The 20,201-nt window shown below is 34.8% G+C and overlaps 1 protein-coding gene across 5 annotated transcripts in view; it reads right to left on the bottom strand.

Annotated features, from left to right (window-relative positions):
• Window positions 1-20,201, bottom strand: part of ARHGAP5 (Rho GTPase activating protein 5) — a 79,536-nt gene that overhangs the window by 38,730 nt on the left and 20,605 nt on the right. The gene's annotated exons all lie outside the window — the stretch shown is intronic.

Consider the following 20,201-nt stretch of genomic DNA (forward strand, 5'->3'; position numbering starts at 1 on the left):
TATCTGGCTTATGCTCAGGGAACATTCCCACAAGGTCTATAAAATTACAAGGGCAAATTATTTAATTCTGTGGTTATACCAAGATTCAGGGCTAGTAATCTATAGTAATGAAAGGCTAAGTGTCTTGTAGCATAGAATTTCTGGCAATCTCTAAAGGGATAATTTGCTAACAAAGAACTGCCTTGACAGCTCAAGTTATAATTCATATATATTAGGAGGAAAAAAACGTTTAAGTTCTGTGATTTTACTAATTTTTCTACTAACACTGGTATAAAAGAATATTCTATTCAGAGAAAGTTTTGGATTAGCTTTTATGATGAATAAAAATGTATAATTCCTTTTTCTAATAGTGATAGTTCTTAATCATCAGAATTCTGAGAGTTCTTCTAAAATATGTAAATTTTGAAAAACTCTACATAATTTTGATATACATCCCTTAGTTAAGAGTTGCTGATCTATAGCTATACATTTATATCAATTCAAAATGAATTTTGTAAGCTAAACTATCTAAGGCTAGATGATTACAACTGTTATAAAATGCCATCAATTCTCAGAAAGCCAAGAAAAAGATGAGGAGTATGGCTATTTGATAATTTATTTCCATAGGTTTTGAAGAACCATTGTCAGAAATGGCAGCCCCCAATTAAATAATTATGCCAGCAGGAAAACATCTGATTTCTAATAACCCAACTTTTGACTCATACTACAAATGAATATCCACAGTAAAATAAACATCTAATTCACAAATAATGTACACAATGTTATCAATTAAGTGTTCAGCAGACATTAAAAACTATCATTAGTATAAGAAAACAGGATTGGGAAAAGGTACACCAATAGCTTTCTAGAAAGAGCTGCCTTCCCACTTCATAGTTACATCAGCAACCCAACAAGGGAGGGCATCTAACATCCTCAAAAAATACTGTAATCAGTAACATTTAAAAAAACATAATATTTCAACTGCTTCTTTTGTAAGCAACAAACTGAGGGGAAAAAAAAGTAGCAAAAAGCAGTTGAGGAGGCTTTCAAAGAGCCAATCCAGGAAACAAGAACATGATCTTCTCTAAGATGGGATTCTCAGAGGGGGAAAAAAAAAAAAGGTCAAAGAAATGAGACAACATGAAGCAAACTGTAAAGAAACTGGAGGGAAAAAAACTCATTAAAGAAATGAAAATCTCTCTAGTAAAAGACTCAATATAACTGAAAGATCAGAATACAGTGAAAAAGATCATCAGAATTCCCCTTTCTACTCTATCATTCTTACAACATATTCCAAAAAAATACTCTTTTGCTTCCATTTTTAAAGTCTCAATCGTCCTCTCCTTGGCTATTTGCCCCATAATGCTACTCCCTTTTGCAAACTCTGCAGAAGCCATATTCATATATATACATATCTTAGATGTTTGCAATTTCTTCTTATATGTATTCAAATTATTCTACCACCCTCATCACTCCACTAAATCTGTTCTTATTAAGGTCACCAATGACTGTTTTGCAATAATTAATTCCCAACTTTCATTTTACTTGACCTTTCGGCAGTCTCTTTCTTTCTTCACTGGACTTTGAGAACACCGCCTCTATTATCTCACTCACTCTCCCCTTACTAGTATTCGCTCCTGGATGCTCTTAGCCAGCCTTGTAAATGGGAATACCCCAGGCCTCAGACCCTGACTACCTTTTTTTCCCTCAACATCTATACCCACTCTCTTCATATTGTCCTCTATCTGCTGATAACCCAAATAACTTGCAGCTCAGCTCTTTCTCCTGAACTCTAGACTCATTTGAAACATTCTACTGGACATCTTAACTTGAATGCCTTAAGAAAGATCTCTTTCTTAACATCTATAAAACTAAACTACTGATGATTTCCTTAAAATATTCCCCAACTGTGTCCTTATCCATCTCAGATGCTAACAATTCCATCCTTTCAGTAGCTCAGGCTAAAAAATCTTGGGAGTTATCCTTGACCCCCTCTTTTTCTCTCATTCTACTTTCAACTGTAAAGCAAATGTATTAGATATAGAATGTAATTCTTAAAGCTATCATTTCACACAGCTAGATTACATTAACTGCTCAATCCATCCCCCAGGTTCTACCACCATCTCCTCAGACCATTCTCAATAAAGAAGCCAGAAAGATAGCAACTCCCGAAATAGCAGCCTACAAGGCCGTATACAATCTGCATGCCTTGAACTCTGCCTCTTTGTATTCCAACTTCATTTCTCTCTACTTTCATCATCATTTACTCCTTTTGTCCAGCCACATGGCTTATTTGGTTTTTAACATGCCAGGTATCCTTCTGACTTAGAGAGCTTTTTTATACTGGTGGTCCCCTTCATGATTTCTATGAGGCCTACAGTGACTACTCAAACAACTGTAATCCTAGTCCCTGCCCTTCTAGCTGTTGCCCAGCATTCCCAATCCTTTTTACTACTGTTTCTATCTACAACGCTACATTCTTTACTTATGTGTTGTTGTTATTCCTCTTATCATTATTTGGTATCCCCTGCTACAATTTAAGCTCCACACAAGGGCAAGGATTTTAATCTGCATTGTTCATCACAACATACTCCAAGGAGTAGGGAATACTGCCTGTAAAAAAGAGCAAAGTACAAAGGGATTTGAGGTCTCTTCTGAAATAATGAATGCCAATATGTTTATTAAATGATCTCATCATGTACTAGAAAAGATAACAAGAGTGAACCATCAAGTTACAGACATATATTCAACTCAGTAAGCTTCAAAGAAACTTAAAAAGCATCCAGGCAGAAGAAATCAAGAACCAACAACAGAAGGAAAATATCAGACTGGCTTTAAAATTCTCAGGAAAACTGGGAAGTCAGAAGTCTCATCTACAGGAATACTCACAGGAAAAGAGTTGTCAAGAATTCTTTACCTAGCTAGTATGTCAATTTGGATGTGCAGTAACAAGCAACTACAAGAATTTTTAAAGTTTTCAAATATATAATATATTTAAATTACAGTAAAAACTGCTTTTGAAAAATCTTAAAGAGCTTACATGTAGAGAACTTGTGCTATGGAAGAAAGAATGAACATTGTTTATATTTACCCATAGAACTAATTCTAAGTTATGGTGGTATGGCTATATAACAAAATAACATCTAAAATTTCATAGCTAAAGCAACAAAATGTAAAAATAATTTGATAATAGGCCCAAACCAAAGACCTCAACATACCCAAAAGAGAAAGGAAAAATAATAAGAGATTGTGTGATTATGCTAAGGAATGACAGAGTATCATGACGGATTATTGGGGGAAGGAAGAATAAGAAATAGAGGTTCAATATAAATTTAATGACGAAAATAAGCAGCACGCAAACTAATAGTTTTTTCATTTATTTTTCTTTTACAGTTTTTTTTTCTTTTTACCTTTTGAAGTGGAATAAAAATAGGGAATTAGACAAAAGCAAACTGAAACTTACAAAAATAAAATATAAATAAATGGAATAAGATCAACTAAAGAAGATTCTCAGATTTGGTACAAAACTAAACCCAACTAAACACATTATTTAAACAGAGGGACTCCTCTAAGAGTTGAAAATAAAAACAGGAAAAGTAATATTTTTTTCTTTTTTGTTTTTAAAGAGCAATATTAAATTGGAATTGCCTTCATGAGGCAAAATGCTTTGAACTATACAAAAAGTTATCCCTACGATCTATCCCTTTTCTCCTATAACATTAATTTGTCCCTCCCCTGGGTCATTCTTCTGAACATATCGTCATCTTTAAAAACAACATGAAAATCCTCCTTTAATCCCATGTTAACCTCTAGCTACTATCCCAATTCTTGCTTTTTTTTTTCTTGGCTGTTTAAATTTTTAATTCCAGTTAGTCAACATACAGTGTTATATGTTAGTTTCAGGTGTCTTGCTCCCTTTCACAGCAAAACTTCTGGGAGATGCCATCTACATCTACTATCTTTTCACATTCCATTCACTCTTCAACCTACTTCCCTTGGGCTTTCTCTTCCATTCAACTTAAATGCTTGTCAAGATCAGATACTTCCACACTATCAAATTAAAAAAGAAATGTTGCTCTTCATTCTTCTTGAACTCTCAGAAACATTCTTTCCTGACTACTACCCTTCCTGAACACTTGCTCTCTTGGCTCCCATTTCACTACTCTTGGGTTCAAAGGATTTCTTTTTGTTTCACCTGCCAATACCCTTCCTGATTTACCCAAACTCAGTTCTGAGCCCTCCATTCTTTCTCTCTACTCTACACCCTTAGGTAAATTTATCTAATCCCTAGTTTAAATCCCTTTACATCATGTATCTCTTTTTCTAAGTACCAGATTCATACATATAACTTTTAGGTTTTATTTTTACTGGGATCTCAACATAAAAAGTGCAAAATAGATGTCTTGATTCTCTCTGGTCTGAATCACCCTTAGTTTTCACTATCTCAGTAATTCTACCCAGTTGCTTAGATCTTAAATCTAGGACTCATCTTGATTTTCTTCCTCTTCCCTTACTCCCTACAGCAACTGCATAAGCCCTGTTGGTATGACTTCCAAAATATTACATGAGAACTGTCTACTTTTCCCTTTTTTGGTACCTATACTGGCAAAATACCTAGCACATGATAAATATATGTTCAGTAAACACTGACAGAAACACACAAAATTACAAACAGGGACCAGAGAAAGACTTTACCATGTAAGATTTCTATTAATACACAAAGTACTGTTTGTTGGTTTATTTACCAGTTTATGCAAATTCAGTATTCATTATATCAAATTCTTCATATCTATGGGAGTCACTATGTGGGTGTACCTAAACTTAAGCATCCAAACCTAATAAATCAGGATTCATACAAAATGATGATTATACATCATAAAATTACAAGAATTAAACAGCCAATTCTATGTGAATTCATTTGGATACAGGGTGATGTATTTTCAATAGTTTGTAAGAACTGAGCACTGTGTGTACATAGCATCATGCTAGGTACTGTGCAGTATACAAAATTAAGTGGAAATAAGGTTAATGTTCTCAAGAAAAATGTATTATGAAGAAAAATATCTCACTACCTGTCATTTAGTTAACAGCACATATAAAATATTATGTGGTTAAATGTTAAAATAATTGTGTGCAAGGCTTAAATCCAGACTTTAAAAGGAAGAGATGAAGTCAGGGATAGTTCAGGAATTTAGAAAGAATCTGGTCTGTACTTACTCATCTAAACATTTGGGTGCCTACCAAATGTCAGCATAAGCACTCAGAAATCAATAGAAACAGCATTTACTGCTTACTGTATATTAGGTACTTGGTAATGCTACATGTATAATCTTGTCACAACAGCTCTGACACTGCTACTATTTTGCATCTATTTTACATCTATTTCAATACACCTGCAATGTGCAGGAATGAATAATGCGGGTAGAGAGGTAGGTAAGGGCCACATTGCCAATGGGTTTTTCCCTTAAGAAATTTGAACTTTATACCGGAGCTTAAAATATATTTTGCAGGGAGAGAGATGAGGTACTTTATTTTAGTACTATTCCTCAGAAAGCAACATAAAGGACAGTCTGAAGCTAGGGTGAACAGAAGACTTTCTCAGAAACTTAAGTTATCGCTCTACCTATGCTAGTGAAGCTATGGAGATACAATTCATCAAACATTCCTAGTGGGAATCTAAAATGGTATGCTCACTCTGAAATTTGGCAGTTTCTCAAAACGCTACAGAGAAATGAAAACTTGTATTTATATAAAAATCTGTACTTTATGGTTCATAGCTACTTTGTTCATAATAGCCCCAAACTATAAACAACAGATGCCTTTCAACAGGTTAAATAACTACGGTATATCCACACCATAAAATATTACTCCACAAACAAAGGGATAAACTAATGATATATGGCAACAACTTGACTGAATCTCAAGGAACTTATGATGGAAAAAAAAAAGTCAATCTCAAAGTTGCATACAATATGATCTCATTTATATAATATTCTAGAACTGGCAAAATTATAAAATGACAAAATGGAAAACAAATTAGTGGTTGCCAAGGGTTATGAGTGGGAGTGAGAAGAAGGGAGGGTGTGATTATAAAAAGACAACAGAAGAGATCTGTTGGTCAAAGAACTGTTTTTGCAACTTATAGCGGTCAATACAAAAAACCTACCCGTGTGAATAATTGCACCAAACTACACACACACACACACACACACACACACACACACACACACGAGTACAAGGAAAAGTGGGGAAATCTAAGTAAGATCTGTGAATTATATTAATGTCAATACCCTGGTTGTGATATCGTACTATAGTTTTGCAAGACGTTACATTTGTGGGAAACGAGGCAAAAAGAGTGTATGGGATCTTTGTCATTATTTTACAAAAGCACATCAATCTACAATTATATTAAAATTACTATTTTTAAAAAAGACCATCACAATAATCCAAGTAAGAAATTATGACAACTTTGAAGACTGTGACAATGAAACGTAAGCAATATACTTTAGAGTAGAATAAAGATCAGCCAAGTAAGATAAACAGCAATATCATGTAGCTTTGGCCCATAGTAGTTCCTTCCTGAAAATATATTCTCATCCAATCATGATGAGAGGGAAGTAAATTCTGTGACCTATGAGGAAAATCCTGCCTTTCATAATGAACAGGTACAAACATGCCTCGTATGACTGACTTCTAGATTCACACAGGACTTTTTTTTTAAAGACCACATTCTGTTACACAGTATTCTGTTACTTCAGTACTATTGACATTTTGGGCTTTGTTGTAGGAGATTACCCTATGAACTGTTAAGATGCTTAGCAGAGACCCTGGCTTCTATCCAATAGCTACCAGTAGTAACTCCCTACCCCAGTTGTGACAGCCAAAAATGTTTCCAGACATTGACAGATATTCCCTGGAGGGCAAAACTGACCCCAGCTGAAAATGACTGTGCTAGGCTAATAAAAACCAAGGACAAAGAACTCAAGTTTGTAAGATAGCTACAGATATATTTCTGGGATGTCTAAGAATTTTAACTTTGAAAAAGGTCAATATGTAACTCAAGACTGAGAAACCTTACTGTAGAGTACACAAAGATGGAATAATTGTAATTGCCCTCAAAAAGCTTATAGTGTAGTAAGAAAAAACTTATTAAACTACAAAGTGATAAAACTAGTATAAAGCAATAGCAATTACTTTAGATGAGAAGTAGTAGTACTGCATCAGAGCACACAATTATATCTGTATAAGAAGCCTTTAATGGCAAGCAGGACTCCATGAGGGTTTACTTAATCTCTTTTTTTAAAAAGTCTATAAAAGCTGTAGGTACTGACCGAGAGTCCAAACTCTGGAAATCAGGAATGTTGTGAAGGCTCTTTCACACCCTTTAGGCTAATACTAGGTGAAAGAGACAGTAACTGAGGGTAAATAAATGTGGTCTGGGTTCTTGTACATACTAACAGACAAACGGGTCCTAGCACGGATTCATCTCTAAGATGCCATCTGCCTATAAAACATTTCAACATAAATTATCTGACAGGTATTTTATTAATGTCACTAACAATTTCACCAACCAAAAAATAAACATGTAATCATCTGGAGAGGGTCCTAAAAAACATCTAGCTATTCAAATGAATAATGGGTGAATTTCCTCCCAGTTTCCCCAAATAGATATTTTTAAGTGTATTTCACATGGAAAATGGTTTTCTATTACACCCAGCACTTCATTCTTAAAACCACTGATTAGTTCCCTTTACAACTAATCTGTTAGGTCCTTTCTGTCATTCTAATGATTGCCAGAGGATCAAGAGAAAAAGAAAAAAAAATTTCAGTGTGTCTTCTTTCTTCCTTATTATCAACAGAGGTTCTTAAACCAGAGTCCACAGCTTTAAAAAGTATATGAAACCCTTAAAACTCCAGTAAAATTTTGTGCATGTGCATTTTTCCAGAGAAAATACCCAAACCTTTCCTCAATTTTGCAAAGGCTAAGAGTACTTCCCCTGAATCTCAAAACAATTACCTTGTACAAAGTATTCAAGATGTACCTTCCATCTGGACAAAGTTAGATACAATTACAAGATCATATTTGTCACACACTTTTATTTTGTTCTAAAAATTGGAAACATCAAAAATTACTACTTTAAAGAAGCAGTCCTTTTGTGGTTTCTCTTTTCACATAGATTAAGCCCTATTGAGGACTCTTACATCAACTAAGATGACAAGAAAACATTACAGAGTTAGAAATCATAAGACTATATAATAGAAACAATAATTCTAAGATTAAGTGGTACAATTTATAGAATGCTAAATTTTGCAGTACATAAAATTGACAACCCTATAAAATTACCCATTAGTCTTGGAATACAAACAATTGTCCATTAATATGAAATTATAATAAGAATCTGTTATAGGAGTTAAGTGACTCCTTGATATATTAATACATCATAACAATTATAATTAATGTGCTACAAAAGAGTAATTTCAGTATTTGTGCTATGCCAGTTTTTGCTAAACATTCAATATGCTGTTATGAAAGCAAAGGAAAAAAGCTTGAATAGAAAGCCACACTGAAGATATTTACATTTGCTTTTAGGTTAGTGAAATTAGCGCACCAATGACACAAACATTTAAATTAAGCCTCATTACAACACAAAAGTAAAATAAATATACTTTAAAGACTGCTCATCTTGTTACATTTCAATCTGAATTTGAAAAGCACTAAATCATGGTCAAATGGACAGCACAGAACAAATTCAAAGAAATAGTAAAATATAAACAGAAATACTTTATATATCTACACCTATATAATACCATAAATTGATGTACCCAAACCAGAAATGCCACCAATTTTATGAGAAATCTTAGAAATGCCATATAACTTAATCAATCAGGAAGGCAGAGATCAATTTAGCCAATTAGCCATATAAGCAAGTGAAATGCTTTCTTAAGGACATCTCACCAAATGCTTTCCAAATGAGATTACAAATATGAAAGAACAAGTTTTGCTAAATCTGTTGAAAATAGAAAATGTTTTAATTTTCAATAAACTCAAACTTATTAGACTGAATTTCTTGAAAGCAGAACCCACAACCATCATTCCTGTATCCTTTAGCTTCAAACAAAGCTCAGGCATAGCGGACATTCAGTAAGATGCTTGGGGAATAAAGCGGCAATTTCCTTATGTCAAAATAAATGGTAATTACCAACCTCCCCCTCCCCCCCACCGGCACATAAACAGTTCTTTTATCACAACTACAAAAAACACATACTCATACTGATTTCAACTGACAATAGTCAAAATAATGTACCAGGCCATAAAGATTAATTATAAAGAATATATAAATCTTGCTTGTAACAGATATTATGGTTTTCATTCCTTAGAAAGTACCTCAATTTGGGGGAAAGGCAACTTCACCCAGACATCTAGGGATAAAGTCTCAGGCCTACCTACATTCAGTACCATAAATGCTATTCTCCTGGCCAGAGTTCACTAGTTAGGAATAGATATAGGCTCGAACATAAGGTAAACAGGCTGGAAAAGATTCTGATTGAGGAGTCTGGGAAAGCAACCTCCTTCTCATTCGTCTGAATATACTGCCTTTACAAGAGTGGCCAACACTCTCTCCCAAAAAAGTGTTAAGACAATAATGGATATAACAGATATTCTGTCAACTGACAAATCTAACCAAATCTCTCTCAAAATAGGTGAAAAATAGAAAATATGAAACTTTCAAGTCCTTTGAGACTGTTAAATGACCTTGCTTATTAAACAAAGTCTAACTCCCTCCATCTGTATCTGATCTGCAAGTGTTGTTCTTTCTACAGTAAGCTTTTTAGCATGCAATTTTTATTCAGCCTTAATTAAAATTCTTTCAAGATTGTGTTTCTCTCAGGTATGAACCTGACAGTCCATCAAATAACTGTCAAGAGGTTAAATGATATACACTAAAAATGAAAAGCAAACTTACCCTATAACTTATGCATTTTGATACAGACAACGGTTCAATATAGACCTGTATCTCATTACTTTTGTTATCTGGAATGAACAATTTCTAATCAAGAGAAAACTCTGGTCACCACTGTTTGGTAAAAGTATTTTTAAAAGGTATTTTACTTAATAAGGACTGAGATTCTAGAAGTTATAAGTCAAATAATTCTAAGCCTAGTATTTATTACATTCTAAAGGATCTACTATATTAATTAATATCACTTATCAATTCACTATTTACTAATATTAAATTAACATTCTGTGATTCAATATATACATACAGACATCTATCTCTGGTCTTTTTGAAGGTTACATACCTATTTTTGGTATTCTTCCCCAAGTGCTATTACAATGGCTAAAACAGAATCTTCTAAGATTATCTGAGAGTCAGGTTTACTAAGAAAGAAGCAGTAAGATACAGAGAAAAGAATACAGAGTGGAAGCAGCATTTGAAAATAAAATAGGAACTGGTCATCACTAATATAAGCAAGAGAATGAAAAGATTCAGGACCTGCAAGCAAGATAGGAAAACAATTTTTAAAAAGCTAAAAATGAAAAATCATCTTAATACTGACTTACTCTAATACACTATAAATTCACAAAGTATTTTACTGTTGAATCAAGGTAACAGCACTGAAATAGATACTGAAGAGAAACCAAACTGGCTTAAACACAGGTATACCTTGTTTCATTGAACGAGTGTTAAAAACAGCAAATTTATCTATACAACTCAAATTTCTCAATTCAGTTCTTTTTCTTAAAGCATTTTTTCAAACACTTGTAGGTTATGAAATCAACTCAGTAGGTCACAACTAGCACCTCTTGATTTCACCATAATAGACTAGAAAATCAAAATAATGTATACAGTAGCAGCAAGTGTTATTTTTTTGAGATTTATGTAGAAACATTTACATGTACGATTTAAACAAAATAATTCCTATGGTTGCAATCAAGAAACATACGAGGTTTGGATCTAATAACTAACACTAAACTCATCTTGGGAGTGTAAAAGACAAAAAAAAAAAAAAAATACAGCTTTCTTTGACTGGCAGGAATGACAAGTCCAGTTTAAGAGAAACAGATTTCTGAGCCTTCCTTAGATACTATTAGTACCCAAAAGTTATGATTTTCCAGGTGTTAAGGAATCTGAGAAGATTCCTAGCCTACTGCTCCCATCTTGAAATCAAAGAATGAAGGTAAATAAAATGACCTTTCCTCTTTGGGGGTGGGGGGTGGGCAAAGAAATGCATAAACTCAAGTTCAGAATTTCTAAGAGTACTGAATTTAAAAATAAGTCCAGGGGCACCTAGATGGCTCAATGGTTGAGCTCTGCCATCGGCTCAGGTCGTGATCCCAGGGTACTGGGATGGAGTCCCAAACTGGGACTCTCCGCAGGGAGTCTGCTCCTCCCTCTGCCTGTGTCTCTACCTCTCTATGTCTCTCATGAATAAATAAATAAACTAAAAATTAAAATAAGTCCAGAAACTAATCCAGCATAACAGGACAAAGGACTGTTGTGAAATACAGCCAGAGTATATGAGGCTATTTCAAGCCTGATACATACTATAACAGCATTTATTAAAAGCACCGCTACATGCCAAGAATTTGAAACACATAGTTCTGATTCCGATCACAATTTCAGGTATTATAATCATTAATTTACAAGTGAAAGAATCAGCTGGGATCCCTGGGTGGCGAAGCAGTTTAGCACCTGCCTTTGGCCCAGGGCGTGATCCTGGAGACCCGGGATCGAATCCCACGTCGGGCTCCGGTGCATGGAGCCTGCTTCTCCCTCTGCCTGTGTCTCTGCCTGCCTCTCTCTCTCTCTCTCTCTCTCTCTCTCTCTGTGTGTGTGTGTGTGTGTCATAAATAAATAAATAAAAATCAGCTCAAAAAGGCTAATAAGTGTTACTCTTACTCTCTACCTTCTGTTCTTAAGGATCATCTTTACTACTTGGCCATTCAACGCTGGCGATTCCTCACCTCAAGACTGTACTCTTCTGTACTCTCCCTCTGTACCTACTCCTCTGTACTCTCCCTAGGTCAATTTAATCTATTGCCATCTCTACTTTATTGGCTCCTAAATATGTATCTCTAACTTAGACCTCTCCTGTGAGGACTGTTACAACTAACTGCTAAATTGGCATTTCCACTTGAACTCTACAGCCAGTTTTAATTTCCACTCCCCAACTCCAAACCTGGTAAATTTCTAATGTTCTACATCATAAACAGCATCAGTGCTTGAAGCTGCAGAAGCTAGAAACCAAGAAGGTATCTTTCCTAGCTCATTCACCATCCTCACTCTTCCCCACCACTACAATACACATCATCAAACCTTAGGGATTTTAAGTACTCTCAAATCCATCTCATTCTCTCCACTGCCACCATTCTCCCTCCCCACTGCAACTACTCAAAGCTTTTATCATGATTTAGATTACTGTAATATACCAATTGGTCTTCCATCACCCAACCCATTCTCCAGACTGAAATGAAGTGATTTCAAATCCAACCACTGTTTAGTTGCAAATTACTGTAAAGCTAAATAACAAAAAAGTCTAACAATGCTAAAAAGGTCTAAGCCTAGACCCAACTCTCAGGCCTCTCCTTGTACTATTCTCTCCCACAAAATTAGGATCAGGAAACTATGGCCTGGGGACCCAATCCAGCCTGCTGCCTGTTTTTGAAAACAGCCATACTCATCTGTTTACATACTGTCAGTGGCTGCTTTGGTACCCTAACAGAAGATCTGAGCACTTATAACAGAGGCTGTATTAACCTGCAAAGCCTAAAGCATTATCTGGCTCTTTACAGAAAGTATGCCAGCACCTTCCTTAGATTAATGACCACCCACAGGGGCCTCTTTGAAGAACATACCACATTCCCTTTTACAAAATGAACAATCTATTCATACAGCATTAAATATTCTTCTGTTCACCCAACTATTCCCTTACTTAAGTCCTATTATTAACCCATCAGATCTTACTTAAAATAACTTCTCAGGGAGGCTTTTCTTACTCTCTAGATTAGTACATTCCAATTCAGATTAGCCACACCGCAATAGCCCCATACAGCTACCATGTTGGAATAACAGCTCCACCCCAGAGGACTGTATGTTTTGAGGTGCTCTATTCAATTCCATTGGTCAATGTACCTATCTCTGTGCCAATAACAGTTTTACATGCCAAAGGTTTACATTATCTGATAAAATAAGCACATATCACCCATCACCAACAATCCACCTTTGCCTTTCTTAAGTGTCCTATTCTAAGCTCTTTACTCTTCCATATATGGGTTAGAATCAGTGTATGAAATTACCTGAAAATCCTGACACTTTGAATGAAACACTGAATGCAGAGATTAGCCTGAAGAGCAATGACTTCTTCATGATACACTATATTCATGGATAGGAAGGCACTAGAGTTCATTTATTTAGATCTTTTTCACTGTCTTTCAATAGTTTTTCACCTTTCTACATACTGATTTGCACACGTTATAATTACTCCCAGGCACTGGATAATCTACCATGTTTTTTAAAGTGACACTTTCTCTATTTTTACTAGTTGTTTATTGCTGACATACAGAGATGCAATGGACTTTTGGTTACTGAGATATATCAAGATATTTTGCTAACTCTTCTATCTAATAATTTATTTGTAGATCCTTTTTGGCTTTTACATAAACAATCACATCAGTCAATAATGACAATTGTGTTTCCTTCATTCCAATATTCATGCTTTTTTTTCCTTATTGCTTGGAGTAGGATATCCACATAATACTGAATAAAGTAGCAACAGTGTGTACATTATTATCTTGTTCCAGGTTGAAAAAGGAATCCATTTCCCCCATTAAGCATATTTGTTGCAGATTTCACTTATTATTTATAGATACCTTGGATTTTCTTAAGATTCTTATCTGTTCACAATATAGTTTTCTATGAATTTGTTAAATTATGAAGTGCATTTCATCTATTGTTGTTGCATGCTTTTTGCTGTTTACAGGTCCAAAATCCCTTATCTAAAACCCTTGAGGGAAACAGGTTTTTGAATTTGGAAATTTTGGGATGCCTGGGTGGCTCAGCAGTTGAGCGTCTGCCTTTGGTTCCAGGCATGGTCCTGGAGTTCTGGGATCCAGTTCCACATCGGGCTCCCTGTGGGGAGCCTGCTTCTCCCTCTGCCTGTCTGTCCCTTCTGTTTCATGAGTAAATAAATAAAATTTTTTAAAAATTTTGGAAACTTTTTGACATTCGTCATAATGTACACTGCAAAAAATGTCAATTATGTAATCCCATTAAATTGTGGATCAGTTCCCTGTACTCAAATATACTAATATTTTTGCAATGAACTGTACAGTTATTTACTCTAAGATAAACAATGATAAAAATAGCCTCAAATCAGATTTTGCCACCAAGAACAGGTCAAATCAGATTGTGCTACAAAGTTAAAAAATTAAACTAACTTCGTTTTCATAAATTGTTGGATTTTAAAATTTGTCAGGAGTCTGTAGACCTGAATTTCATTTAGGATTTTTTCCATATACACTCCTAAGAAAAACAGGACTATAATTTTTCTTTCATATACCATCCTTGTCTAGTTCTGAAATGAAGACTACTAGATGACTTCAGGGGGACCTGAGTGGCTCAGTCAGTTCATCAGTTAGGCATCTGTCTTCAGTTCAGGTCATGATCCCAGGATACTGGGAATGAGCCCCACATTGGGCTCCCTGGCCAGTGAGGAGCCTATTTCTTCTTCTCCCTCTGCCATTCCCCCTGCTTGTGCTCTCTGGCTCTAGCTCTCTGTCAAATAAATAAATAAAATCTTAAAAAATAAAAAGAAAAGGAAGGACTAAATGACTTCAGAGAATGAATTAAAGAATGTATTCTCCTGCTGTTTCCTTCAGAGAATGAATTAAAGAATGTATTCTCCTGCTGTACAACACTGAAATGATTTGTTCCTTGAAAAGTCTTTTGGATTTTGATCTGGGCATGGTATTCTTATACAAGATACAACTACTACTCCACAACTTATTTAATAGTTATGGGATTATTCAAAGCTCTGTCTAGGTACATTCTATTTTGTAGGAGTTTGTTAATTTTGTTTAAACTTTTAAATGTCTTGACATAAAATTGTTGACAGTATTTTCTTTTTAATCTATGATTATGGTCGCTTTTTAATTCTCAGTATTTAATTATGCCTTCTTTTTTCTGATCAATCTTGCAGGACACTTGTCTATTTTTCTAGTCTTCTTAATCAACTTCTGGCTTTATTGATTTCTCATTTGGTCTCTGTATCCCTATAACTTTAAAACTGGGTATGCAGGGGTACCTGGCTGGCTCAGTTGGTAGAGCATGTGACTCTTGATCTTGAGGTTCTAAGTTTCAACTTCATGCTAGGTATAAAGAACACTTAAAAATAAATTCTTAAATAAATACAAATAAAACTAAGGGTGCCTGGGTGGTTCAGCTGGTTAAGCATCCAACCCTTGATCTCAGTTCAGGCCTTGATTTCACGGTTGTGAGTTCAAGCCTCATACTGAGCTTGATACTCAGCGTGGAGCCCATTAAAAAAAAATTTTTTTTTAAATAAAACTGTATGTATATCAGCTTCCCACCTAGACTATGTGATGCCAATCTCTTCCCTACCTTCAACCTCAAGTCCAACACAACTTTCCTTACTTCTCAGGGCTTGCTTAGTAAACTGCTTTTGGATTTAAACTAGCTCTTCAGTTTAGCAGATTTTTATAAATGCAATGCTATTTCTCAATATCTCTAAAAGAGCAGTTTCCTGTCATCTCTCACCTTACTTTAGTCACAATTTTATGCCTCTGTACAAATGATTCTCTCCACCTAAAATATATTTTATTCTTCCTCAAAGCCAATCAAAATATACCAAACTGGTGATTTACACCTTTCTCTTCATGAAATTTTGTTAAATTAATTCTATACACTCTATGGCAATCTCTCTGTATTATTTTAATATTTATAATTAAGCGGGAAGCCTGGGTGGCTCAGCAGTTGAGCGTCTGCCTTCAGCTCTGCCTTCAGCTCAGGGCGTGATCCTGGGATCCAGGATTGAGTCCTGTATCAGAGTCCTCATGGGGAGCCTGCTTCTCCCTCTGCCTACGTCACTGCCTCTCTGTCTCTCTCATGAAAAAATAAAATCTTTAAAAAATGTTTTATTTAAGCAATACTATCACAGAATAGTGTATACACTTTTTTTACTTAACAAATTTACCAATGTGTCAGGCACTGTTCCAAATAAATATGAACTGATTTCTCATAACAGTCTTAAGAAGTATGACTATTGGGATGCCTGGGCGGCTCAGCGGTTGAGCATCTATCTGCCTTTGGCTCACGGTGTGATCCTAGGATCCGGGATCGAGTCCCACATCGGGCTCTCTCTGCAAGGAGCCTGCTTCCCCCTCTCTCTATGTCTTTGCCTCTCTGTTTCTCATTAATAAATAAATAAATCTCTTAAAAAAAAAAAGATTATCAGGATGCCTGGGTGGCTCAAGCAGTTGACTGTCTGCCTTTGGCTCAGGTTGTGATCCTGGAGTTTCAGGATCGAGTCCCACATCCAGCTCTCACATGGGGCCTGCTTCTCCTCCCTCTACCTATGTCTCTGCCTCACTCTGTCTCTCTCAATAATAAATAAATAAATAAATAAATAATAAATAAATAAATAAAATCTTAAAACAAAAAAACTATATATATCTGTATTTTCCTAGTTGAAGTGCAGAGAGGTTACACATTTACAGTTAGGAAGTGGCAGAGCCTGGACTCAAATTCCAGAAGTCTGGCTCCGGAACAGGTGCTCTTAACTATTACACTATGCTTCCTTAAATTGCTCTAGTAGTACTTTCTTAACAATGCCCCAAGCACAAGGTATGATCTCTCAAAATACCATTTAAGCTCTTTAAGGGATGCATGTCTTCAACGTTTTATATCCTTCAATAGCTTTTTCTACAGATTTTAAGTGTTTAGCAGGTTTTTAGTGAATGCTTACTGAACTGAAACATGAAAGGACAATTACTCAAGTCCAGCTGACAGTGAAAATATTTTCAGACAAACTAAGTCAAAATAAAGTGCTCCAGTCTTTCTCTGTAATACTTAAAAAAAAAAATACCATGGATAACTGTGATATAATAAAAATAAGACAAAATCAGAGAGGGAGAAAAACTATAAGAGACTTTTAACCATACAAAACAAACTGAGGGCTGCTGGAGGGGTGGGGGTGGGCAGATGAGGTAACTGGGTGATGAGCATTAAGGAGGGTACATGATGTAATGAGCAATGGGTATTATATACAACTGATGAATCACTGAACTCTACTTCTGAAATTAATAATACACTATATATTAATTGAATTCAAATAAAATAAAAATTAAAAAAATAATAGTCTTGGAGTAAGCTAAAGCATTTCACTGTGCATATATACAAAGCCATAAAACACAACTGTGACACAAAACTGTATCTGTGAAAAAAAAAAACTGTATCTGTGAAATTTCACTGTAACCTATGCTTATGAAACTAAACTCTTAAGTTACACCTGATTTAAAAATTACTTATAGATGTAAAAGCTTCTAAAATATAATTTCTCCAATTTTCTTAGAGTTCAAATATCATAATACATGAATCTAAAATTTTTTTAAAAGATTTATTTTTATTTATTTATGGTAGACACACACACACAGAGAGAGAGAGAGAGAGAGAGAGAGAGAGAGGCAGAGACACAGGCAGAGGGAGAAGCAGGCTCCATGCCGGGAGCCCAACGCAGGACTCGATCCCAGGACTCCAGGATTGCGCCCTGGGCCAAAGGCAGGCGCGAAACCGCTGAGCCACCCAGGGATCCCCTGAATCTAAAAATTAAAGCAATGTTATAAGTGCAAGGAAATTCTAAACTAGCTCTAAAAGTAAGACAGCTGAAACTACTGTGATTTAAGACAACTAAAAGCAGATTATAAATAGGGCTCAAAGTCAGCTCACCACTTCAATAGAAATGAGGAAAAGACTGAAACGGAATGAAAAAAGATACATTAAACAAAAGATTGAGTGGAATGAAATATATGAACCATTTGCAAGTGTGGAGGAAAAGAATCTAGGTCCATTTTTTTCTGTGGAATAATAAAAAATAAAGACAAACTGCTGTTTGTCAACTTTAAGATGCAGTGATTGTAAATACCACCATTACTTTATATACCACTAAAAAAAAAAGTATAAAATCTTGTGTTAATTAAGATATGCTATTAATTGTTAGACATATCCAGATTTAGGAGCTGTTAAAAACAGAACAAAAAACCCTGGATTTTAAAGTCAATAAAACACTTGTATTCCTGAGCTTATGATAAGGGTTACATCCCAATAAACCCAATAACCCTATGAAAAAAGCACTTGATACACCTAACATTCTGAACATCATACTTTACCTGGCCTACCCTACATGCGCTCAAAACACATTAGACTGCAGTTGCTCAAAATCATCTAATGCAAGCCTATGCTATTAATAAAGTGTCGAGTATCTTTTAATTTATTGAATACTCTACTGAAAGTGAAAAACAAAATGGTTGTTCAACCTTGTGATCATCTGGATGAATGGAGCTACAGCTTACTGCCATTGCCCAGCATCACTCAAGAGTATCATACTGCATCTCCCTAGCCCAAGAAAAGATCAAAATTCAAAATTCTAAGTATGGTTTCTACTTGCTTTTGCACCATCATAAAGGTGAAAGTTCCTAAACTGAACCATCTTATAAGTCAGGGACCACGCATATTAAGAGACTAAGACAAATCAGGTATGAGGAAATTTAATTCAATTTGAGGAAGTTATTAATAAACTAACTGGAATCGGAGGCTGTGCTAAAATTTCAGAATATAAATACAAATTTAACCATATTCCTTCCCCACACAATGCTCATAATCAAGAAATTAATACTAAAAACACTATAGTAATAAATATCAAGTCACTGAAAGAGTCATGTCTCTAAATCTAGTGATTCCAGTTGCTATAATAAATGAAAAGGAACAAACCTTTATGCAAACTGGCCACTGCAATGAAAAATAGCAAAATTTAAAATCTGGAAGCCTAACCACCCAGTTTTAATACAACTTGCTAAATGGAAAACAATGTAATAACTAAAACTATAATCAAAATACTACGGAGCAATATGGTGAAATACGACTAAGTGAAAAAAAATATGTATACATTATTACTGGAACTGAATAAAAATTAGAGAACATTGGGAGAAGATATAAAAGAAAACTAATAAGATGTCTGACATGTTCAAAATCTATGTTTTTGATCACAGACTGTATATTAAATAATACTGCATCATTACTGAATTTCCTGATTTTGATATCTGTACTGTTGCTATTTAAGAGAATGTTCTTATTCTTAGGGAATAAAGTACTTAGGTAAAAAGAGTCCAATATCTCCAACTTAATCTCACAGGGCTCAAAATGAATAAATACCAATAAATACCCAAAATAAATAGATTAAGGAAGCGAAGCAAAATGCGAACAGCTGGTAATATCAGTAAAGCGTATTTGAAAGTTCCTTTTACTGTTCCTCCAACTATTCTCTAAGTTGAAATTTAAGGAAAAAAGTCACCAAAACAGTTAAGTAGACTTATGACCAAAAATGGAAAAAACACTATCACAAAAGCAATTTAAAATGTAAAAACTGTAAATGCTTTGTCTTTGTTACTAAGCATTAAGTAGTTTTAATAGCATAAACTGAGAAAAAGTGCTGAAGTTTTCTGGCAGTGATAAAATGTGTAGGGAGGACTAGCGATAATATGTGAGCATTAAAGATGCCAATGAGATTTAATTATTAGCATGTGTGCGAGTACCCATATTAAGTACACATATTAAGACTATGGATGCAACTGATGAAGAAACTATCAACATGAAGAATAAAAGCCTGCTGAAAGCTACCTTAAAACAACAAAAATCTTGAACAAAGCTTGTGCATACTCAAGAATGAAGAGTACTAGAAATGAAGGTGCTAAAGTACCACTGTGATAAAGATCCAATGAAAATTATTAAATACACTTTAGCATACATATTTAAGCTTTTAGTGCTTAATACCACCAGGTAAATTAGTATCTACTGAAATACTGCTATTTAGTCAGAATACCACAATTCAAACTTCAGAAACTTTTCTACATGTCTTTAGGCAAAATACCACCATCCACAAAGAAGATTTTCCTAGAACTGTTAGTAAATTTCCAATATTACAAATTA

The sequence above is a fragment of the Nyctereutes procyonoides genome, unplaced genomic scaffold, assembly GCF_905146905.1.
Source record: "Nyctereutes procyonoides isolate TBG_1078 unplaced genomic scaffold, NYPRO_anot_genome, whole genome shotgun sequence".
NCBI lineage: Eukaryota > Metazoa > Chordata > Mammalia > Carnivora > Canidae > Nyctereutes > Nyctereutes procyonoides.